General features: G+C 37.4%; 1 protein-coding gene across 6 annotated transcripts in view; it reads left to right on the forward strand.

The window, feature by feature from the left end:
- Positions 1-25,378, forward strand: part of ARF8 (auxin response factor 8) — an 83,980-nt gene that overhangs the window by 31,768 nt on the left and 26,834 nt on the right. For 4 of the 6 annotated variants that reach the window (XM_088977177.1, XM_088977181.1, XM_088977180.1 and 1 more), the window contains exon 15: positions 17,042-17,287. The exons of 1 other annotated variant lie outside the window; for it this stretch is intronic. The gene's annotated coding sequence lies outside the window, so the exon portion shown is untranslated. Of the gene's footprint in view, positions 1-16,519; positions 16,885-17,041; positions 17,288-25,378 lie in introns of those variants that run through there. One more of the 6 variants, XM_088977178.1, reaches the window with a different exon arrangement.

Genomic DNA, 25,378 nt, shown 5'->3' on the forward strand with positions numbered 1-25,378 from the left:
GGAGGAGTAAGAAACAGTCTATAGTTGCCAGATCCTTTGCTGAAGCAGAATACAGGGCAATGGCACATGGTGTGTCGGAATTACTGTGGCTGCGATCACTTTTAGAAGAATTGGGGGTTGACTATGAAAAGCCAATGATGCTCTATTGTGACAACTAGGCAGCTATCAATATTGCGCATAATCCTGTTCAACATGACAAAACTAAGCACATTGAGGTTGATAGACATTTTATACGGGAAAGAGTTTCCTCAGGAGAAATTTGCTTGCCATTTATTGCCTTAGAAGAACAGTTGGTTGATGTTTTGACCAAGGGAGTTCCAAGAGGGAAGCTGGCACACTATTATAAGCAAGCTGGGCATGATTGACATCTATGCTCAACTTGAGGGGGAGTGTAGAGAGACTAGGCCGAATGGGCTAGTATCTATTCTTGTAGTGTGTTATTTATTTGTTGTTAATGGGCTTGTCTTTATTGGCCTGTTATTTATTTTTGTAAGTTTATTTTAAGTTTTTGCTTAGATGGCCGCCCACTTAAGGGCATACTTGTAATTAGCCTAATGAATGAAGATTAACAAAAGGATTAGAGAGGGGAGAGTGGAGATTATTGAACTCTTCTTCTTCCTCTTCTTTTCTCCATCTTCCTTTGTAGTGCTGTCCTCTACTTTTCTTCTTCTTTTCTCTCTTATTTTAACTAAGTTTATATCAGTTTTAGAGGACTGATTCACATCTTTATTGGCCCTTTTTAGTGATTTGCACTCAATTTTGTGCATGGTAGTGTCGTACATTTTTTTGTTAGGCTCAGTTTTGCCTAAGTATTTTTACTTGAGACTCATGATTTCCATTTTGTCTTGGAGTTGGTGCACATGTATGTCATAGGGTGTGTTGAGATATGGGCCTATTACTACTATTCTTTCTTTATATGTTTAATTTTTATTTGTTTGATGGATTGATTATGAAATGGGCCTTCTTGGCCACTTTTTATTCTTTATTGCTGCTACCTAACTAGGGGAAAACTTGTCATTTTATTCTTTTAATGACTAAATATAAGTTATTAGGGCAGCAGTTATGCTCCACCATTGCTTCTCCCAATCTGTCTTCTTTCTTTGTTTTCTCATCTTCTGTTCTTGTTTCTTGTTACGTCTTACTTAATTTCTTGTTTATTAAATAAATATATCTTGAATTTTATTGTTGTGGTAAATTACAATATGGTTTCAGAGCAGGTTCCTCTTCTTTTTTCTGTCAAGTGGATTCATGTTTCACTAAGATCAACAGTGAGCACGAGTAATTGAAGAAGTTGGTCATTCTTATTACTACTACCTGATTTTCTATGGACTTTTGGAGAAGCTTTTAGTTTGATTTGGTGTCTAGGAAGAGTTCCTAGAAATAGACATTGTAAAAACATGAAGAAAATCAGAGATTTCAAACTGGTTTATAATTGGAGACCTTGATAGGTTGTGGTATGGTGCTCAGTGATTGTTTAATCCATTTTACATTACTCTTGAGGTCACCATTTGTTCTCTGTTGTTATTGGTAAGCCTGTTAGAAGCAGATGCACTTTCTCCAGATATTTGGTGCAAGGGTTGATGGTATCCTAAGAGATAGTAGAGGTCCTGGACTGTTGATTAGGAATAGTTGTTCTAATTGTTTATAGAGTTGATCTTGTCTTTTTTTTATGTATTCTTTTGGAGGGAATTCCAAGCAGGGTGTAGATCCTTGTTGTAGCCTTGGAAGCTTTGGGGATACCCTAAGCTCACAAATTACTGGTTTACTACAATCAAGTTTAATGGGAGTAATTATCTACAATGTACTTATTCTATATTCATGTTTATAGGTGGGCATGGTAAATTGGGATATCTTACCAGCTGAAATAGTGGTAGATCCCAGGATGCTGTGTATGGAATGTGGATATAGGAGAATATTTTGATGAGGTGGTAAGATCCAGTTGTGGTATTTACATATGTCAGAGGAATTATGTACTTGATCTCCTTAAGGAGGTCGGTAAATTAGATATAAAGCTTGTTAATACTCGTTTTGAGTTAGGACACAGTTTGTTCTATGGAAGATTTATCGGTAAACCAAGGTATATATCAAAGATTAGTAGGTAAGCTATTCCAACTATGCATTATGTGGCTAGATATTGTTTATGAATTTATGGAGTGTAGTAAGCCAATATACGTGTCCCTTGTACTTTTCATTTTGCAGCAGTGGAGGAGATTTTTCACATACTTGAATGGGTACTCTATTGGAGGAAAATTGTATTCATAACATTCTCACATTTGAGTTGAGGCCTATAAAGATGTAGGTTGGGTTGGATCTCTAGATGACTGAGGATTGACATCAAAGTATTGTGCATTTGTAGGGGGGAATTTGGTGTCATGGAGTAAGAAACAAATAGTTGTTGATTGGTCTGGTGCAGAGGTCAAATGTCGAGCTATATGGCCCTTGGGGCATCTGAAGCAATTTCAATGTGTTCTCTTCTTGATGAGTTATAGATTCATATATAGATTATAGAATGTAGCATGTAGAGGTTGTTAGACACTTCTCAATGTATCTTTAAACCCAATCTTTTTAGATTCAAATTCTTTTATATATCAATGATTGTTAGTTTTATTAATTATAAACAAAGAATGTGTGTAGAAATACACATGTGCTTGTCAAGCCTTGGCTTCCCTGCTACTTACCCCAAATCACCCTTAAGCAATCATTATAGTTGGTTGGCTCTCTTAGCTTGGGTTTCAAATGGTTACCCCCTAATACATGTTTCATGATATTTGTCAGTGTTGAGGCCAAGGTATGAACTAGCTTATGCCTATATTGTAGGAAATATAAATCTTCCCTTCCTAACAAAGGTATTTACTTATCTTCACAAGGCTATTATGGGATCTATTGAGATAATTACTACCTCTCAGAGTTTTGCATTAGCTGCTATGGGTGGATGTGAAAATAAAGGTGTTTGTTGTGATGCTTGAGAAGGTTGGATAGTACTAGGAAAACCTATTGGTTAGGTAGATGGCTTATAATTAGGGAAGGTCATGGAAGTGGTAGACTTGGACCTTAAGTGTACATGTTATGGATTGGATAGTTACATTGTCAACAACTATTTTGATCCACATTGCCACCTACATAGGCCAATCATGGTATGTTGAATGATGAGCGAGTGGGAAGTTCTAACTAGCCAAGTGACTTGTCACCATCTACTCCTATAGGTATTATGGGGAAAGAGACGTATGAGCAACTTGTTAATGCTTCCATCCATCGTAACATTACTACATTGGATGAGTTATGCCTTATCTTACTTCTAAGTCACCTAAATGATTTACTTGGGTCATTGACTCTGGAGATTTAGATCAACAAAGAAATACATTTAATATTTAAGTATTTGAAATTAAGTTACAGGTATATAGATCCCATAAGCACTAGGTTTCAAGTTTCAACAATGCCCAAAATAAGGATGGTTCATCAGCTCCCTGCTTGGCTAACACATCCGCCAACCCATTAGCTTCCCTTTTAACCCATCTAAAAGCAGAGTTAAATTTCTTTGTAAGTTTGTCAATCTATCTGAAAGTAAATCTGAGTTGCCAAGGTGCTGATACAATTTGCTTTGCCCAAGTTATGATAAGAAGGGAAGTGTCCTTCAATTTCCAACTCCCTTGCCCCTAATTCTTCAGCAAACTTCAGTCCTTGCAACAGTGCTTTTGATTCAGCCTGAGTTGAGTCACCAAAACCAAAGGGTCCTGAGAAGAAGGTCATCACTACTCCTTGATCGTTTCGAAAAGCTCCCCCTATTCTTGCTCTTCCTGGATTGCCAAATCAACTACTTTTGTGGTTTCCACTCCATACTTATATTTTCTCTGTGGTTCTGAGAGTGCCACTTCTCTCCAGTTTCTTAAGAAGACATCTGTGGAAATATTCTTGAACAATTCCAAAGTTTTAACCCAATGTACTGATCTGATTTTAATGGCTTCAATCACCTCCTCTAAGGATTTACTTTTTCCATTGAAGATCATCTGATTTCTCTCTTCCCAAATAGACCAAACCACAGTTGAATGTACTACCTTCCGCATACATCTTCCCCTTTTCTTCTGTTGCCTTAGGAAAGTTGGGTTGAAAAGGCTCACTATGTCTTGTGGGGGAGCCCATCTGCAACCAAAGAGAGAACAGAAATAGTCCCAAATACAAGAAACAAAAGTGCAATAGAGAAGTGAGAAAGGGTTCCATCACAAGCCTTGAATAGAACACAAACAAGAGGAGAAATGCACATGTTTGGCCTTCTTTTCTGTAACACGTTACAGGTGTTTACCTTCCCTAGGAACATTTCCTAGCAAAGAGCATGTGCTTTAGGAAGAATTGGTTTGCACCCTATTTCTCATACAGGGAAATTTACCCCCACACCTTCTGACTGGGCAAGTATGTGGAAGAAAGAAGAACAGGAAAACAAGCCATTTGAAGCCTAAGTCCCTTCTGAAACCTAAGTCCCAATTTATCCGAATTTCTGAGGGTATAGCTACCCTAGCTATATTTTCAGCCTTTAGGTTTGACAGAGAGTAAAAGGTTAGGGAATTGCAAGCTAAGTGGTTGGTCTCCAAGCCAAAGATCTTTCCAGAATAAAATCTTGTTCCCACACCCAACATCAAGTCAAATGAAGTTAGTAAATAAAGACAAGATTTCAGAGATTGCTTTGCAAGGGGAATTTGAAGCTGCATTAGCTGCTACTTTTGCATCCCTGCCATTGTCCGCTACACCACGAATGCTTTCAATGACCCTGTGCCACACTCTATCTTCCTCACAGGGAAACCTCCACAATCATTTTCCTAGTAAAGCTGTATTCCTCTTCACCAAGTTCCCAACCCCTAGCCCTCCCTAAATGAAAACTGCTTTATTACAAATAAAAGTTTAGCTTCTTGTACAGTTGCATGTGTCAATGGGTGTGTCTGCCAATTGCCCACAATTTAGGGTTTTGAACTTGTCTTGTAGAGACTGTATTAAGTCCTACTCTAGATGAGAATTCAAGAAGAAAAAAAACAGGGAATATAAGAGAAAGAAGAGAGAAATCGAAGAGAAGAGAATTCAGAAAAGAGTATGGCTCAATTACACATTGCCGCCCCACTCAGCTATTTATATTAGTAGTTTAAAACATAGTAAACTTACAATATTGCCCCTACTGCTAACATAAATAAACAGCAGCTGAAAAATAACTGAAATAACTAACTTACTGACACTACTAACTTGCTAACAGCAACATAAATAAACATATTATTACTCTACAACTCTACATATGATAATCGTGTAAATGGTTGAAGGCATTCATAATCAGTATGTAGACTAAAAGTTGTGAACCAATAGATAAACTCGGGTGGTTTATCCTGACAAGGTTAACATACTTATGCTGTCTTAAGGGAAGGAGCAGTTTGTCTCAACTGTTAGGGCTACCCCCAAGGCATAAGAATGGGTGTTTATGAAACACTGAGCTGGACCACTTTTATATAGACTCTTGGACTTGAAGATGGTACTTTGTTGGGTATCAAACTTGTCTGCTATTGATATGTCAAACATTTGGGTCCTTTTGGGATATAGCAATGGGTTTGGGTATCAAACTTGTTTGCTATTGAAGATGGTATCATATAGACCCTTAAAACTAAACTGGGCATGTTCTGTTTGGGACCTACGGGTTTGGGCATTGATAGTGGCAAAGCCCAAACATTGACTGTTATACATTATTGGGTCTATTGTGAGACTTCTATATTTGGCTCTAATTAAATTCCTATGGATCCCACACCTAACAACCTCACTCTCTCACAAAGCTCTATTATTTGTAGAAGGATTCTTGGACTGGTTTGTTAGGAAATAGAAGGTCCTAGTTTGACTATAACTTGCTAGCCTAACTAAAAGTCATGTTTGAATAGGAAAGTTATGGCTGAATTGGGAAAGCTCTTGTAGTCAACTTGTTGCCAATTGGATTAGGAGTTTGACCAAGGATTTAAGAAGCTCTTTGAGTGATGAAAACAAAACCTAGGTCGTCCAACCATCTCAAAGTACCTTTCCCTCAATTTTGCCTTCTAAGAGAAGCAAACTAGTGCTAAAACATGCCTTAATTGGTTCAGCAAAAGTTCTTTGGCACTACCATTGAACCAGCCCTATTTCTGCTAAGAATAGTGTTTTGACACCTTGGAAGATGTACAAAAAGTTGCTGAAATCATCCTTCACATGAGAGAGCAAATTGTCAGTGCAAGAACAAGGGTTTCCACTTGCATCCTCTTGCCGGGTTTGTGCGAGGCTTTGGAGGTTTGGGTATGAAAACTGTAATAACTCACTGCACTTATGGTGGGTTCTCCTTCAGGTATGAGTGTTTTTAGGTCTGAAACACTTTGGTCCTGACTCCTTGTTTTGTCTAATGGTTGGAGAATTTGTTTCTCTTAGTGAAATGCTTCAACATAGTAGTGGTTTTATTGGTTTGTTTTTGAATTGCAAACCATCTACTACCTGATGTGTTTCACCCTTTCCATTGAATTAGTACTTCATGAATGTTTTGCAAGGGAGACGATAATCAGTTCAAAGGGAGGAATTTTCATGTACCAATTCTTGTCCTTGTAGTGGATATTGTTGTTTCTCCTATTGTAGTATTTTATCATCTAATGTGTCTAAAAAACTTTAGGTTTACCAAAGGTGATTGTCGACACAAATTTCGTGTATTTCAATTAGCACAAAATATGGAGATAAATTACAAAAATAAATTTGTAATAAAGAAAAATAAACAAGGGAATGAACTCTCTTTGATTTCTGCTCGATGACGTGAGCAACCTCTGAGTAACAGTCGAATTTGGTGAAGACAAGGGTTGTCGACATGTTTCTCGTACTTTTTGAAGTGTTGATGTAGATTTCCTTGATTTTGGTGCTTTGGGAGATTAGATTTCTTCACTCTGGGCTTCACGCTTGATCGATTGTGAAGGATGCTTATCTAAGAAGGGCCCTTTTGTGGTGACTTGATCTTCTTGGGAGAGCTTGAATCCAAGTGTTTTGTTGAGAATGAAGAAGCTTTTCCCTTCTTTCTTCTCTCTTGATCTTACAGTTGTTGGAGTTTGCAGGAGCTTGTGGTTGGTTGCAATCATCAAGTGTTGGTGTGTGAGAGCTTCTTGTAATGTGATTCTCCAAAAGGAACCCTCTTTCTTCCTAGGCCAGGCTATTTATAGCCAAGGATTAAGGCTGCCACCTCAGCCCACTTAGCTAATCAATCCATGTGAGTGGGGTGTTGGGTTAGCATTAACTCCTGTACATGCACCATTATGTAGGAGTTAGTGGTCTTGCCAACGGGACCACCCTATTACAATAGGAGATGGGCCAGATTGGACTTAATACACTTGGATCCTAAGGCCACCAAGACATATTTATGTAGACTTGGGCCTTGGGCCCATGAGGCCCATATTAATTCAGAGGTTGTGATGTAAACTAAACCCATTTATTTGGCTTAAAAATTCACACGTCTACAGTGCCTTATAATAGCTCGGATTCCAGATCCTCCTCAACCATTAGAGTCTTGTAACTAAGCTTAAGTAACCTCTTGTATTTGTTTATTTATTGTTGGTCGTTCCTGATGATCCTACTAATTTCACTATTGCCTTTGTCCCTTGTGACCTTGATATCCCAATTGCATTATGAAAAATAAATACAAATTCACTAGTTTTTTTTTTTTTTTAATTTAATAAGTAATGAGTAAATATCATTAATATAAAAAGATGAAGTACATTTTGGATAGCTGTTAAGGCAACACCTATTAACCGAAGCAGAACAAATACAATTTCAAATCTCCATCTCACAATTTTGTAACCCCACCATCTCCCATAACCTTTCTCCTAGATCTTCTCTTAAGCTGAGATAATTCAGTCAATATCACAACCCAATCTACAAAGATTCTTCTGTTCCTTTATTTCCATATGTTCCAATAGATGGCAAATGGAAGACAGCTATAGATTATTCTAGCCTCTTTCCACCCTGATTCTTTGCTATGTAGAAAAGATTTCAGCAGGTGTCCTTGTGGAATTCCCAACTCCAAAGAGTGCCATGAAGAGTCTCCACAAAAACCTAGAAATTTACATGAAAAGAAGAGATGGAAAACAGATTCCTCATCTTCCTTATATACAACACATATTGGCTATGCTGAAACCCCTTGTCTTCAAGTGATCCACTGTCAACATGCAATCCATAGTCACCAGCCAAGCAAAAGTTTCCACCCTGGGGGGTACAGGGTTACCCTAGACCCAACCAATTGAGTCAAATTCCATTTGGTTCCTGCACATGGCTGAATAGCAGGATTTAATAGAGTTGAAAATCAGTCCTAGAAGTAGGACTGTGTTTGAAACAAAGAAAACTAGCAAGAGAAGATTAGAGAAGAGAGAGAGTTGCGGCAAGAAGAGTTAGAGGATGAGAGATTCGAACATAATCTCCCTCTAACTCTCTAATACACTTTTATTAAGTTAATCTTTTAGTAATTACAAGAGAGGTCCTTAGTTGGACAAGAAATTGCAAAAGAACATAAAAGAGTATGTGCCCAGAATAAGGCCCATTATAGAGAAGAACATAAAGATAACATAAGGTAACAGCCTATGGGCCATTCGGCCCATCTTCTCTACACTCCCCCTCAAGCTGAGCATAGATGTCAATCATGCCCAGCTTGCCAATGTCATGATGAAGTCTTGCCTTGGAGATGCCTTTGGTGAGAAAGTCTGCCAATTGTCCTTCAGAGGTAACGAATGGAAGGCACACTTCTCCGGAGGAGACTCTTTCTCGGATAAAATGTCTATCAACTTCAATATGTTTGGTTCGATCATGTTGTACCGAGTTGTGAGCAATGTTGATGGTAGCCTGATTATCACAGTACAACATCATGGGTCTGTAATGATCAATCCCAAGTTCTTCTATTAAGGACCTTAGCCACAACAATTCCGAGACCCCATGTGCCATGGCCCTATACTCTGCTTCTGCAGAAGATCTGGCCACAATAGATTGTTTCTTACTCCTCCAAGAGACAACATTACCAGCCACAAGACTGCAATATCCTGAAGTAGATCTTCTGTCATCCATATTTCCAGCCCAATCCGCATCAGTATAGGCTTCAAGTTTCAAGTGGTCATGCTTGGTAAATAGGATTCCTTTCCCTGGAGAGCCTTTTAGATAGCACAAAATCCGTTCTGCTGCTGCCATATGAGTATCTTTAGGTGCATGCATGAATTGGCTAATGCAACTGACAGCATACGCAATATCTGGTCTAGTCATGCACAGGCACAGGAGCTTCCCAAGAAGTCTCTGAAAAACCCCTTTGTCTTCCAACAGAGTTCCATCTGTAGCTGAAAGTTTGTGACTCATATCAATGGGAGTTGCAGCTGGTCTTGCACCCAGTTTTCCAGTTTCAGACAATAAATCAAGAACATATTTCCTTTGGGAAATAAGGATTCCATCCTTGGATCTGACAACTTTTATGCCAAGGAAGTATCTCAATTCCCCCAGATCCTTAATCTCAAATTCTGTACGGAGGAAAGACTTGAGAGCCAAAATGCCTGAGGCATCATCACCAGTCACTATAATGTCATCAACATACACAATGAGATACACTGCCAAAGATCTACTTTTCTTCACAAACAGAGTATGATCCGACTGTGTCTGAACATAGCCGAATTTAACAAGTGCAGCTCTAAATCTCTCAAACCAGGCTCTAGGAGATTGTTTGAGACCATAAAGAGATTTCTTCAATCTGCATACCTTTCCTTGCATATCTTTCCCATACTTCCCTGGGGGAAGGCACATGTAGACTTCCTCATGTAAGTCACCATTCAGAAATGCATTCTTTACATCCAACTGATAGAGAGGCCAATCAAAGTGAGCTGCCAGAGATGAAAGAACCCTCACAGATGTCATCTTGGCAACATGGGCAAAAGTCTCCAGGTAGTCAATCCCATATGTCTGTGTATACCCTTTTGCAACAAGCCTAGCCTTGTACCTCTCAATAGTTCCATCAGCCCTGTATTTAATGGTGAAAACCCACTTGCACCCAACCGGATCCTTCCCTTCAGGCAAATCCACCACCTCCCAAGTACCATTTGCATGTAGAGCATCCATTTCGGTTTCCATAGCATCTCTCCATTCTGGAATCCCAAGAGCTTATGAGACAGACCTAGGAATGGGGTTAGAAGCAACAGAAGAGAGATAGGCAAAGTATGAAGGAGAAAGCAGGTCATAAGAAAGGTGTTTGGAAATGCAATGTGCAGTACATTTCCGCTTCCCTTTCCTAACATCAATGGGGACATCAAAGTCTGGAAAAAATGATTCCGAAGGAGTTGAAGCAGTACCTGTTATCTCATCTGTGATTGGGAATGTATGAGCTTTATCTGTTGTAAAGGAAACCACTTGCTCATTTCTGGATCTCTGCCTTTGATACACTTTAGGATTATGGATAGGGCGAGAGGGTAAAGAAATAGGGTCCCTGGGACAAGAGGTATGAAGTGATTGATCCTCCTTTGACTCATTTGGTGAGGATACAGGTTTGTCAAGAGACTCAACTGGGACAAGAAGAGGAAGAGCAAAAACTTGTGACAGACTCTCCCCCTGTGGACAAAGTCCATCCTGAGAGGAACCATAAAAAGGAGAAAGTTCATTAAAGGTAACATCCATAGAGACATGTCGGGTGCCAGTCTTTGGATCAAAACAACAATAACCCTTTTGTGTGGGGGAGTAACCAAGGAAGATACATTTGTGGGCTTTCGGTTCAAACTTGTGTCTTTGCACAGTTGGAATGTGAACATAGCAGGTATAACCAAACACACGAAGAGGAATTGGGAAGAGATCATTGTCTGGATGAAGAAGACTGAAGGGGGATTTAAACCCTTGAGCCCTGGATGGCATACGGTTTATGAGATAGGTAGCAGTAAGTACATCACCGCAAAATCTTGTGGGAACATGTGAGGCAAACAAAAGGCTCCTTGCAACTTCAACAATATGTCTATTTTTCCTCTCAGCAACTCCGTTTTGTTCAGGGGTTCTAACACAGGAGCTTTGATGAATAACCCCCATGTCTGAAAGATACAAGGATAAACTCTTCTCAAAGTACTCTTTTGCATTGTCAGATCTGAAAACCTTAATTCTGGTACCAAATTGAGTTAGAACAAGATCATGAAATTGCCTCACAAGTCTTGGGACTTCATCCCGGGATTTCATTAAGTATATTCAGGTGAATCTAGAGAAGTCATCAATGAACAAGATAAAATATCTGTAACCCCCCATAGAGGATAAATGGTATGGCCCCCACACATCAGAGTGCACAATGTGAAAAAGAAAAGAGGATCTTTTATTGCTCACAAGGTAATTTTTTCTACAATGCTTTGACAACTGACAGGACTCACAATTGAGACTAGACACACTGACTTCCTTAAACAGTTTTGGAAACAAATGGCTTAAAGCAGAAAAAGGTAAATGGCCCAACTGACAATGACCCAACCGACAAAGAAAAGAGGATCTTTTATTCCTCACAGGGTAATTTTTTCTACAATGCTTTGACAACTGACAGGACTCACAATTGAGACTGGACACACTGACTTCCTTAAACAGTTTTGGAAACAAATGGCTTAAAGCAGAAAAAGATAAATGACCCAACCGACAATTACTCAACATAATTTGACTAACAGACTCTGAAAAAATAGAACCAAAAGCGACATTTTTGGGATGATCAAAGCATTGGCCAGGGGTGTCGAGCAAGTATATTCCATTCGCTTCATGGCCACTCCCAATCACCTTCTGAGACTTCAGGTCTTGAAACACACAACGAGAAGGGAAAAATGTTACACAACAATTCAATGATTTGGTAAGGTTACTTACAGATAACAAATTGGTATTTAATTTAGGCACATGAAGAGTGGAAGATAAGAGTAAGGAGTCTGTAGCCTTGACAGTTCCCTTGCCGGAAATAGGGGCAAGAAAACCATCAGCTAAGGTGATTTTGTCACGGCCGGAAGTAAATCTTATGAAACAAATAAAGTGGAAAAGTTGGTCATGTGATCAGAAGCACCTGAGTCTATGATCCAAGGGGTTTTGTGTTTACCTGAGGTGGATGCATGGTTAGCGGAAGCCCTTATACCTGAGTGAGCAAATGCAATGGTGGTTGAACCTCCAGAAGGGATGGATGATGAAAATGCACCTTCAAGCTGACTGATCATCTTTCCAAACTTCTCATATTCAGCTTTCATGGCTGCCAACTGTGCACTGGTAGATTCAACCTCTGTATCTGTGCCTGTGGCTGCATGTGCATTTCCTGTCTTTCTACTATCATTCTTATTCTGGAATTTGATAGATTCAAGATTGTGATGCAACTTCCAGCAGTTGTCCTTTGAATGTTTCGGCTTCTTACAATATTCACACACCACTTCTTTCCTTCCTGTGCCACTATGAGCTTCTGTAACCCCTTTGTGTTGAATTCCCATATTTGCAAAATGATCATTAATACCAACTCCTTGAACCTGCACTTGCCTTCTACTTTTTTCACTGCTGGCTAGAGTATATGCTTGTGACAATGAAACATCTTCCTTGGACAAGATGTTTTGATTTGTAATATCATATTCAGAATTTAGCCCTATCAAGAACTCAAACACCATATTCCGTTCAACCAATTTCCTGTATGTTTCAGCATCCTTAGGGGTATCCCAAGTCACAGCCTCTATCAAATCAATCTCTTGTCATATAGATTTTAAGATTGAGAAGTATGCTGCAAGTGACTTCTCCCCCTATCTTAGATTTTTCACATCACTTCTCAGTTTGTAAGCTCTAGCAACATTCAACTTCTGGGAACAAGTCTCTGCAACACTATCCCAGATCTCTTTATACGAATTCATCCACAGATAATGTTGACTGATCTGTGGCTGCATTGAGTTCACAAGCCACTCAATCACAGTGTAGTTTTCTTGTACCCATCTCTCATAAGACGGATCATCCTCTGAAGGAGCTTTTTGCTCCCATAAATGACACCCCATTTTTCTTTGCTACAAATATAGATTTTCACTGATTGTGACCAAGCTAAGTAATTGGTCCCATCAAGCTTGACTGTAGTTACAACTAGCATAGAATCGGTTGGGGTTCCCAAAATCTACCCATATTCAGCAGTATTCTTGTTTTCAAAGTTTGAGACATCCATCATGCAAAGTTCGGTGATTGTTCTTTCTTTTCTGTTTCAGCCTCCAAAAAGACACCTAGCAACCTCCATACACAAGGTATTTCAGATTCTAACAGCCGATGTCCCAAAGAGGAAGACAAAAGATTACAGTCCTTGAGAGACCTTCTGTCGAACACTTAGTGTGCAATACTTAATAGCCCATTGTTTACTGTTTCAGCTTTCAAGAAGGGGCTGGAATGAAGATGAGACTAGTACCACTTAGTTTTAACAATCTCAACAACTTCCCAACCCAATAATCAGTTGAATAGGACCTCCAAAGCAACCCAGAAATTTCTGGGTAGGAGCAGTCCATCAACAGTGGCCGAATGAAGAAGTCTCAGTAGCAGTGATTCCATGGGTATTTCGGCTACTTGACAGTCCAGAAAAGAGATAAAAACAACCCAGAAATCTTTGGATTAAGTTAGACCAGAGGATAGCCGAATAGCAGTACTGTTTCCAAAGAAACTTCGGCCCTATTAACAATCCAGAACAGTGAAAAATTAACCCAGAAACAACTGAGCAAAGACTTACAGTAAGAGAGTTTTTGGTTTGAACAATAAACCAGGCCGAACACTTGTCCTCTAGGATGACTTCGAAAACCCTTTTCTCTGATTTTAAATCAGGCAAAGCAACTTGTTCTCTGATTCTTCCTGGTCACCGAACCCTTCTCCAAGTGTGTAGAAACTTGGGAACCCTCCAATGACCTTCAAGAATCAAGCGGATGACTGTAAACTCTCAGCCCTAGAATCTCCTCATGTAGTTGGCTGGACTAGAACCACATGAAGGACACGCCAAGTAGTGGCCTACTCTGATACCAAGTTGAAAAACAATCTTAGAAGTAGGGACTGTGTTTGAAACAAAGAAAACTAGCAAGAGAAGATTAGAGAAGAGAGAGAGCTACGGCAAGAAGAGTTAAAGGATGAGAGATTCGAACATAATCTCCCTCTAACTCTCTAATACACTTTTATTAAGTTAATCTTTTAGTAATTACAAGAGAGGTCCTTGGTTGGACAAGAAATTACAAAAGAGGAACATAAAAGAGTATGGGCCCAGAATAAGGCCCATTACAAAGAAGAACATAAAGATAACATACAGTAATAGCCTATGGGCCATTCGGCCCATCTTCTCTACAAACAGTAAGCTTTCCATTTGGGCATTCTTTCCACCATAATTCATCCTGGACTGAGCTGTTATCACCCTTTCCAGCTTCCTCCAGCAGATTTAAACACTCTTCTATCTCCCTATCCGGGAGTGGTCGTCTGAATCTTGAACACCATACTATATATGCTGCCATTTCTTTCATAGCAGTTTGGAATACTCACTTCCCGTTCACACAGTCTGAAAAATCTTGGGCATAGCTCACACAATCTTCCCACCCCACTCCAGACTCCAGTCATTCTTCCAAATTTTTATTGTAGCTCCATTCATAACTGCAATGCTTGTTAGACTTCTGAACTCCTGATTAAAGTTCATTATTCATTTCCATACACTCGCCTCATATGAACAGCTTACTTCCCTTGCTTCCCACCAAAATCCCATTACCCATATTTACTAACCACCACCCTCCTCCATAGGGAGGTCTCTCCCCTACTTAACCTAAATCTCCATATCCATTTCCCATGTAAGGCTTTGTTAAAAGGTCTCACCCTCTTAAATCCCAAATTCACTTGTCTTGCTCATTCCATTTCCAAATATCTTTATTATGATCATTTATCTCTAATATATCGTGTTTTTCTTTCCCCTCTCTCTTGTATTTCTATTTCTACTAGTGTTGTAGAAGCAATCTTTGGTCGTGTAAAGAGCTATAAAACAAGAGATGAATGCCTTAAGAATAATACTTGTTAGTTATTGGATCTTCTTTAACCCAGGGGAACCTATGGGTTGCATGTGGGTGCTGATGGTGAAATATAGGCGAGGGCTGATGGGTTCATTGAGATGCAAGACTAGACTTGTGATAATGGATTATACCGAGACATATGGTATGGATTAACTAAGACTTGTTCTAGTAGCAAAAATGAATTCAATCTAGGTTCTCTCTCTCTCTCTCTCTCCTAACTTTTTATTATTGGTAATTATTTCACTTGGACGATAAAAATGCTTTCTTAAATAAAATATTAGGGAACCAATTTATGAGCTGGAAGGACCAAGGCCTAGTTTGATTGGTTTAAGAGTGATATCAAAACATTGATTTCCCCCAATTGAGACAACTTATATGAGGATATTTTTTTGGATCAGTTTGGAAGGAGTACAAATACAAACATATAGAGTGCAAAGCCTTGTATTTTCTATTGTTTTGTATGTATTACACTGTACTTATTTGTATTTGTACTGTTTCCAAACTGAGCCTTTGCAACAGAAATTGAAATAAAGGATTTAGCCAATTTGAACTACTTTCATTGTATTTTATCAGTGGCAAGGTTCAAGAAGGGAATACCTGTCTCTTGATGCAAATGTTTTGAATCTTTTTAATGGAAACCGGAAAATGACTGTTAAACCAAACGATACTTCATTTATTGCAAATCTTCATTTTTCAATTAGGGTGGGCTTCTAAAACACAAGAAAAGGCTTCAATCCAAAGAGTCTTATACCTATTTCTAACCATTCTTGACATCTTTTACGTCATCAGTGTGATCAATCAAATCATTCTCCTCATTTGGAAGCTGCTAAGATGGAGTGGGCCTATTTAAAATGGTTCACCTAGTATGCAAATCTTGGGCAACTAAGAGTTATTGTACTTTTTTGGGAAGTAATCTAGTGTCTTGGAAAAGTAAGAACTAGACACTTGTGGCATGTTCCAGTATTGAAACCAAATCAAGGGCAATGGCTCATTGATTGTCTGAAGTACTTCAGTTGGAAATTCTTTTGTGACTTTGGGTAGAATTTGAAACACGATTAGAACTTCATAATGATATAATCAAGTAATCATCAGTGTTGCCAACAGTCCTTTTCATGGCCCGACGAAACATAATAGAGAAACAGTTTTGTCTGAAGATGAGTGAGTGATATTTGAAGATTCTGTTTTGATCCAGAAAACTAACCTTGTTTTAAAGTCAATGAGAAAAAAGATGTTTTATGCTCTTTCAAGTGCTGGTTTATCATATGAAGCCACATTTGAATGTATTTGATTCAGAGCATAAATGAAAAATACAAAATAGGAAAATACATCCTTAAATCTTGTATTTTTATGAAACATGATATCAAAGTGCAAGAGGAAAATATGTTTTCAAACTAGAAATTGAAGTACATATTGCTGGTTTTCCTTTGGAAACAAGAAATACACAATCAGAATCCCTATTTAATCAGTCATTCCGCCAGTTGATGCTTTGTCTTCTCTAGGTAATTGATGAGAATGGTTCAAAACATTGGTATCGGATGGAATATTTGAAAGACAATCTTAAGAGACAACACGGTTGGGTAGCTGTGGGAAACAATGCAGAATTAGCAAAAGATAAGCTTGGAAAAAGAACATAAGTGACAAGTCCCATATCATGGTTGTCTCTTGGTAATTTCGTCTGGCTAGCATTCTATTTTGGGGCAATATCAATGATTGGTAGGGCATGATACTGGAAGAACGTTGACCCATTAACAACTCCCCCCCACCTAGGTGTGGACTTTGGTGAATACAGCTAATTGGATATTACTTTTATGATACTTGTTAATTCGTTATAGCTTCCCGGTTTTTCTGCTGTCACGCCTTTCAGGTATCATAGTTTCTTTTACTTTTCACTTGTAATTTTATGGCTAATAAATAGGATACTAATGCTTTGTCAAAAATGTGATGTGCACTGGCACGGTTATGTCAAATTCTATACTCTTGTTGCTTACCATGTCATATTGTCATTTGTTCTGAAAATGCAGCTTATTTATATGGAGCTCAAAGGTATGCGCTGCATTGCATCTGCCGACGGTAGTAAATATAAAATGAAGTTCGAATTAATTACCCAAAAAAACACGGAGTTGAATTACATTCTGTACTCCATTTCCTATGTAATATATGCATGGACATGTGAACTTGAAGCCTCAGGTCTCCAGTTCAGTTTGACCTGAAGTGTTGTACTGATCTATTACTTTGCAAGGATATTAGCACTCCTGTGTTTTGTTTCACTACCTAGTTTTTACATGGTAGGTTTTGCATTCACACTTGATTTTGCTGCATGTTAATTCCATTGTGGTGAACTAAGAATAAGGTTCAAAATATGGTTATCTCCTATTGGGAATGTTGGATATAGACACGGATATAGACACGGTTGGAGGCTAAATCCTTTCAACCAATAAATCTAGGTACAACCTACTCAAGTGGTTTTACTGATTTACATTAATAGAGGGGAGAGGACCAAGAAATTTATTTGTACAGGAAGTAGCAAATTTCACCAATCAATAGGCCACTCAGGTACAACTTTTGGGACTAAAATTGTTCATGCTATTGTTGCTATTGGAAATGAATCTCTCTCCTACAATTAACAATCACAAATGCACCAAGGTTGGTCTGAAGTTTTCAATAGGAGATGCATGGTTTTTCTTCGTATTACGTTCAACAATGTGAAAGATTCAACTATCTTGCCATCTTCAAGCCTAGAAAGAAGGTCTGTGCTTCAGCCATTTCAGCAAAGAAAGATTCAAATGGAGTAGCTTGGGTAAACACGAAGCCACTTTGCTCATCTTGGATGGTGACTTGCTCTTGCATGACGATCACCCGTGGTATCATCCACATTTTACAAACCCATTTGCCAGCTTACTTCTCCCTTAAATGGGTACTGCAACAAAACTAGTTGGGTCTGATGTGTGGTTACCTCCAATTGACGCTGCAGCTGAGAAGATTGTCGCTAGTTTTGGTGGTTTAGACAAGTTGATTTCTAGCACTCAACAGCTGCCAAGTAATTAAAAAGCCCAAGGCCCACATGGGTCTTACATCCCTTCCAACTATGGCATCAATATGCCAAAGTAGGGCCAACCATGGAACCGCCTCATATGTCAAAAAAATAAATAAAAATGCATCCAGACAGGTTACACACATTGGGCATGTAGTATCAACAGTAGAGTTGAAACATGAGACGGCCTCTCTATTGGGAAGCAAACCATGAATACCCTTTCCAGGAAAAAAGCAGTACATGCCTACATGGTAGGGCATATACTTGACCGACCACAAGTCTCTACATGTAAAATCTTTAGTGCTTTGAGTAAAAATGGGAGGGTGATGCACACCTCTTTGTAAGAAGATGTAGAGCTAAGTCAAGCATTAGGAGTGTGCGCCTATATCAACTTGTCAGTTATAACTGTACCTGATGTAAGTAGCTGAATGGGTTTAACAATGTTACTTGACTCATGAATCAAATAATAATCAATAATACCATCGCTCTATCTCAAACTAGGAGAAATTATTGGCTCCTACCTGGTCGGTAGAATTGTGTCTGATCAAATGCATTTTAGTTAAAATTTAGGATTTAAAGGTTAGGGTTGATACATTTAGAGGTTTAGAATTTAGGGTTTAAGGTTTTGGATTAGGTTTTCATATAAAGTGTCCGACCATGGTACATGGTAGGACTCGGGAGTGAATATGTGCTCTTAAACCGGCAGGGGCGATAAGCTCCCTAACTATGAAGCCAAGGGTTGGCTTCTCTACTCGTAAAGATGGGATAGAAGTCGTAGAACCATTTGGCAACCGAGGGCAGCAGTAGCGTTGATGGACCAGCCATCACCAACAGTCCACAAACTCTCCTGCATTTGAGGAACACCAAAAATTCTAGCAATCTGCAGTTGAATCCTTCTATGCACACTACTACCCAAATAAATACTTGATTTCTACTTATTTGGTTCTTGACCTGGTTGGTTTTCAACTTCATTTAAAACCTGGCCGGTTTTTAATAGTTGATCCGGGTTTTCATCAGTTTAAAATGAAAACTAAAATGCCTGGGTTAACCGGTCCGATCATCCAGTTTGTTCCAAGTCTTAAAACACTAGGTAGAATGAGACTTACATGGCATATACCTGGTGCATTCTCCAATGTCGACTGAGTCCGGATCTGCTCTTTATATAACGCTACTAACACCGACCTCACATGTCCTGGCTGTGCATCGGAAACATCTCCCATCCTTATATTTATTCTTAATGGGAAGATGTTTCCAATACACGGTTGGATATGACTGTGAGGTCGATATGAGGAGAGCTTTGAGTAACAGATCCCAATTCATGTCAACTATGGCCAGCCTAGAACAAGAATTTACTCTTTAATAACTAAATAAGTAGATTACCATGCTCCCCATTGAAGCAATGGAGCTGCAAGAGTTTACCCTTCAATTTAATTCCAAAATTTCTGAACTAAAATCCCATCATCAGATAACCGTGCTCATTGCTTCAAATTTGGGCTGAATGGACATCCTTGGCAAAGCCGACGAGAAGGAAAGAGCGGTTGGGCGTGCCGACGACTAATATAGCCATCTCACAAGTGGAATGACTGACAAATAAGACTGCAAAAAGCAAGAAAGAAGTCCAAAACATCCATCACCTTTATAACAAATGGCCACTCCAGCCTGTCATATGCCTTGGTAAATCCATCTTCAACATGAAGTAGCCGTATTGATCCTTGGTTCTTTGCATAGAGTTTATAACAACCTGAGAAACAATCATGTTGTCAGTATCAAACACCTTGGAATGGAAAGATTAACTTGGGTAGGAAAGTCTTCAATCTATTAACTATACTTCTATTAGCAATAATATTGTAGCTTTTTTTGAGAGAAAATAATAGGAAAAATTCCGAATTAGTACTCTATAATTTGGGTCTAGTGTCACTTTAGTTCCTGAATTTTAAAATGCGACAATTTAGTAACTGAACATTCAAACATGACAATCTAGTACCTGTCATTAATCAGTCGTTCAGTGGCATTTGAAAAAGATACAGATGCTCTTCGAGAGTTGTCTAATTTTCTTTATCAATCATCCAAACATTGACAAAAAGTTAACTGTCTCAAATCCTTGCCTCTTTTATTTAAGAAAGTTGGGGTCACTAGAATGCCAACTCAAACGTGACCCCAAGTTTCATGAATGGAATTAGTAAGGATTTGTGACTATTAATCTTTTGTCAATGTTTAGATGGTTGATAAAGAAAATTGAATGACATTTGAAAGACATTTGTGTCTTTTCCAAATGTCACTTAACGGCAGGGTAACATCTGATTAATGGTATGTCTGGATTATCACGTTTTAAAAGTTCTAGTGGTAAATTGTTGCATTTTAAAATTCAGGGACCAAAGTGGCACTAGGCTACTAATTATAAATTTTCCCAAAATAATATTGTAGTTGGCTTTGCTGAGTTCAATCAGGTAGAAGTCACCAATCTCTTACACCTGCGTGTAATCCATCCAGGTCCAAATATTTGAAAGCTTCAATATTAAAAGCAGCATTATAGATTTCATCAGTAGTTGGACATCTATGCTCATCATCATTAAGGTCCTGTTTGATTTACTAGTATGAGCTTCATTCTCTCAATTATTAACATAAGAGTGTTTGCTTGCAAAATTCTTTCCATGGGCCTCATTCTTTTAGAATGAAAAACGATCCTATGGCACAAAAATCGAAGTAACGTGCAACATAAAAAACTAACCATGCCTGGTGTTGTTCATTTTCATTTTTCAAAGAAGTATCATGCTAGCAATCATAACCGCTAGCCTAGGTCTCCAAATCACCGGAATAAACTTTTTTACCGGTAGATGACAGACAATCAACGATCAGTTACTGCTATCGTGAAAACTTATGCCAATGGACAATGGCCACTGATCATTAAAATTGCATGTAAAATCATCCTTAAAACCAAGGTCAATCAGTGTACAATCTTGTAGGATATTGCAAAGAGTCGCCACCTTGGCAAGTACCGTTGCTTTCTCTCCCAGCTTCTCACTAGACTAATATTACAATGAAGAAATCATAATTAGGGTAATTAGCAAACCATCAAATTATTCTATAGGACTTTCTTCAAAGCATTTAGTTCCAGAAATAAACATTAGTTCGGGGGTAAATTTGTTTGGAACTAGCAAAGTTTATGGACTTCTAGTGGGGCTCCCTCTCCCTTGGCAGTTCAGGCCACCCTATTATTTTCATGGCTGATCATGGTGAAACTGAGGACTCACCTCCCAAGACCCTAGCCCCTTGAAAAGAGAAAGAATCAATTTAATATATGGCCCCATCAAACTTCAACATGGTCCTTTCCTATCTTACCTTTTAATCCTAGGAGGGAGACGTAAATACCTTACGTCCTTACCCCTCTGAAAAATCTATACAAGTTCCCCTTCAGCTCATAATAAACAAAAAAAATGTTTGAAGGAGGAAGAAACCAAACAGACCATACACGAATGTACGGAATATCAGAAATCTGCATTGGGACTGTGCGTATTTTTTCGTAAAAAAAAATGTTGACCTAGGGGTGCCCACAGTTCGATTGGATTTTTTTTGAAACCAAATCGGGGTTATTGATTTTGAAAAACCGGTAATCAAAGTCGAAGCAAAGTTGATCAATTAACCGATTGACCAACTTGATTAATCATTGGTTTTTTATTATTTATAATATATTATAAATATATATAATAAAATACTAGAAATATATATAATATTACATTTTAAATAATTAATAATATATTATATTTTATAAATATATATTTATATATATAATCCATATTTATTAATTTATAATGCATAGAAAATATATATATATATATATATATATATATATATATATATATATATATATATATATATATATACCGATCGGTTTGGCTAACCACCGATTTTCTATTTTGGTTAGCTAAAACTAAACCGATACCTTTGGTTTTTATAAAATACTAAACCGAAATTCAACCAACCAATTTAATTAACTGAATTTTTAATTCGGTTTTAATCGATTTTTTTGGTCGATTCAGTTTTTCGATTTTTCTTGCTCACCCCTGCCATAACCTCTAGGGAGTGGACATTTACCTTTTGGAATCCGAGTGCAACAACCCGTTGGATACCATCCAAAAGGGTTGAGGCTTCAGCTAGGCTACTATCCATATGACAATAGAATCTAGCAAAAGCTGAGATAAACTTATTACGGGCATCCAGCGTCCTTAATGTTTAGCGACTGCAAAAAGCACCTTTGGCTAAAGGTAACGGCGTAGTTAAGAATTTGATTCTCATAACCCAACGAGTCTCGCTTTGTTTTTTAAGTAAAGGGTTCCATTTTGATATCTGAAAAATTTTTAATCAATCAATTGGAATCATAAACGTGATAGTAAATCAGGTGTTATTTATCAAAATTCATGGGTGGATTTTGATTGGTCAAAATAAACATATGAGATCAATTTATGTGTGGAAAAGGGGTATTAATGTAATTTTGCATAAAATATAAAATTGACAAACCCTAACCCATCCGTTGTCTTCTCAATCTATCTCTCTCTCTCTGCTAAATGGCTACATGAGATCTGGTTGTTGTCTTCTCCATAATTGATTATCAACCTCTACTCAACGGCTACAAGAGATCTTCTCAACGACTCTCCCATTCTATTAAATTGCTGAGTAGCGGTTAGCCTTGAAGAAAGCACAGGCTAACATATTAAATGGAGATGATGCCAAATGGATTGAAGATTCTGAAATTCTGAAAGTGCAGATGCATGACACCAATGATAAATGTATTCCGAAATACCTTTTGGACGTCAAATGTTTGGGCTTAAGTGGGAGAAAGAATTCATTCAAATGAAAATGAAAGAATTCAGCTAAGGATCCCCTCTTTCATTAGAATGAGAGTGGTTTAATGGCCATGGTTGTAGCTAGTTCATGCTTATTCGTTAGCGGAAATGAGGGAATTGGGAGATGTTGTTCAGGGCAAATATGGTATTTTATGATTTTTTTAAATGATGCCTTAAGGGTAATTTTGTAAATGTATACATTTTTCGTCTAGGTCAATGACGAAAGGGAGGTTTTGTTGAGTTTCTTAAAAGTTTAGGGGAGGTATTTTTTATAATGAAACTATAGGGGAGGTTTTTATGATTGTCAAAAACTTCATTGGAGGTTTTTGTATTTTTAATATAGATTCCCTTCTATAGGATTTAAATTGAATCAGGAGTAGAATCCACTAGGGATAGCTTGTATCTAGATCTAAAGGCATTCTTTTTCAATTTTTATGCACTATACTTGATTTCTCTACTTTTGGGAAAAGATTTGTGAATGTGATTACTGATCTAGTTATTTTATTTATTTATTTTTTATGTTAAACAAAGGTTTTCAGTGTCCATCAATGTTAAATAGGGATTGCTTTGCTTGCCAATTTCAATTTTCAGGTTGGGCTTTAGGCTTTTATGAGGGTCAAGCAGGCCCAAGTTGATGGCCCGATGGTTGAGCCGATCTGGGCTCGAGCTCAAGCCTAACCATGTTTTGTTAATAAAGAGTCAAATCCTGGACTAGCCCATGAATAGGTCTACTAGGTGCCTAGCCTAAGTCTACTCGACTCAATCAGGTTGGGGACGAAGACTATCTTGACGGGAATGGGGATATATATATATATATATATATATATATATATATATATTATATTAAAATTTTTCTTTATTTTGAGTAAATCTTTTTTTCCAAAAAGCTTTTAATTAAAAAGATTCAAGGATTTGGGTCCCTGATGGGAAAACCTACCTTAATCTGGGATTAAGGGTGGAGGTTAACTTTTCTCCCCAACAAGGATTAAGGTTGGGGACGAGGTTGGGGAGTATGGTTCCTGCCATTCCTATACTTAAGAATCTAGAACATGTAAATATCATATAATAACTTTACTAAACAATATTATCAAAGAATGTTTGAACTTCCAATCTACTAAAAATTATTTACACAACACATCAAATTGTCATTAGGTCAGTAAGTTTGATAGATCATTGATAGATCCATCATCCATCTTATAGTTATCTCTTACCATGAAAATCATTTAGAATATAATTAAAATATTTTTTTTTCAAATTGTTGGTGTTTTCCTAAAAAGTTAAGAAAGAAATTCATTTTTTACATAAATTATACTTGTATCAATAGGCTTAATAGATCATTAACAGATCAATATCATAGTTCTTTACTACGATGAAAATCATCTATAGTATATACAAAAATTATTTTTTATATTCTTTGGATTTTTCCTATTTTTTGAAAAAAATCCATATATTTAACAAGTTTGCACCACTGGTGTAATTGGGTATACTTTGGTGGTCCAAACTATTGAGAAATAAATTGATCCATCCACGACCTATGTCAAAAAAATGTTTTTTCGTAATTTTTTGATTACTTGGAGAAATAAAAATAATAAAAATTGAATAACTATTTTAATTAAAATTTATGCATTGCATATGATATGATATGTATCTTATAAATTCTAATGGATCTAATTTTTTTTTAAATTAACATTTATATATTTTTGTGAATTGTTAATTAATAATTTAATTGATGATAAATAAGTAAATAGCAACATTTTTTCGATGCTCAAGTAGATAGCAACATATTAATTATTTAAAGAGATCAAGAGTATTGCTAACAAAATTGACTTAATTTACATTATCATAATGTTTTGGTAAACCCCAAATATTCCCGATGGGGGGGGGGGGGTGGCCATCATTAAGTTTTATTAAATTTCAAAGGAAAAAACATAGTGGGGGATACTATGTTCATTAATAATGTTATTATATGATATCTACATTTCATAGATTTTGGTATTCTAATCTATTTTTCATATAAGTTATAAAAGTATGTTTTCTTATCCATTTGTGGATTTTTATTTCAACCTTAGATTTAGTGTGATTAATGTATTTGTCAAAGTTTCTCTAACATATCCGAGTATATTCATATCTTTCCACTATATTTATGTATGTTGAAAACGTTTTGTGATACATATCCATTCCCAATCACAAGAGTACAATATACAATACTAATATTTTGAACCTTGAGTGGACCAAAAAGGGTAGTTGAGTGATAAGTCATCTAGTTATATACACTTGGTAAGGTTTTAGTTACAAAGTTCATTGAGTAAAAGTAGATCCATTTATATTTAAACATATCCCATATAGATATATTTGTGAGATAAAAGGGTTGGATTTGGTTTGACCTTATATCAAATGGACTAGACATGGGTCCTATTTATGGATTCACTTAAATACGAATCCAGATTTGTTCAGGTAGCAAGGCTAAGAGGCTAAGGTGGTGTTTG

The sequence above is a fragment of the Nelumbo lutea genome, chromosome 3 (assembly GCF_056320005.1).
Source record: "Nelumbo lutea isolate HS-2025 chromosome 3, American lotus-T2T, whole genome shotgun sequence".
NCBI lineage: Eukaryota > Viridiplantae > Streptophyta > Magnoliopsida > Proteales > Nelumbonaceae > Nelumbo > Nelumbo lutea.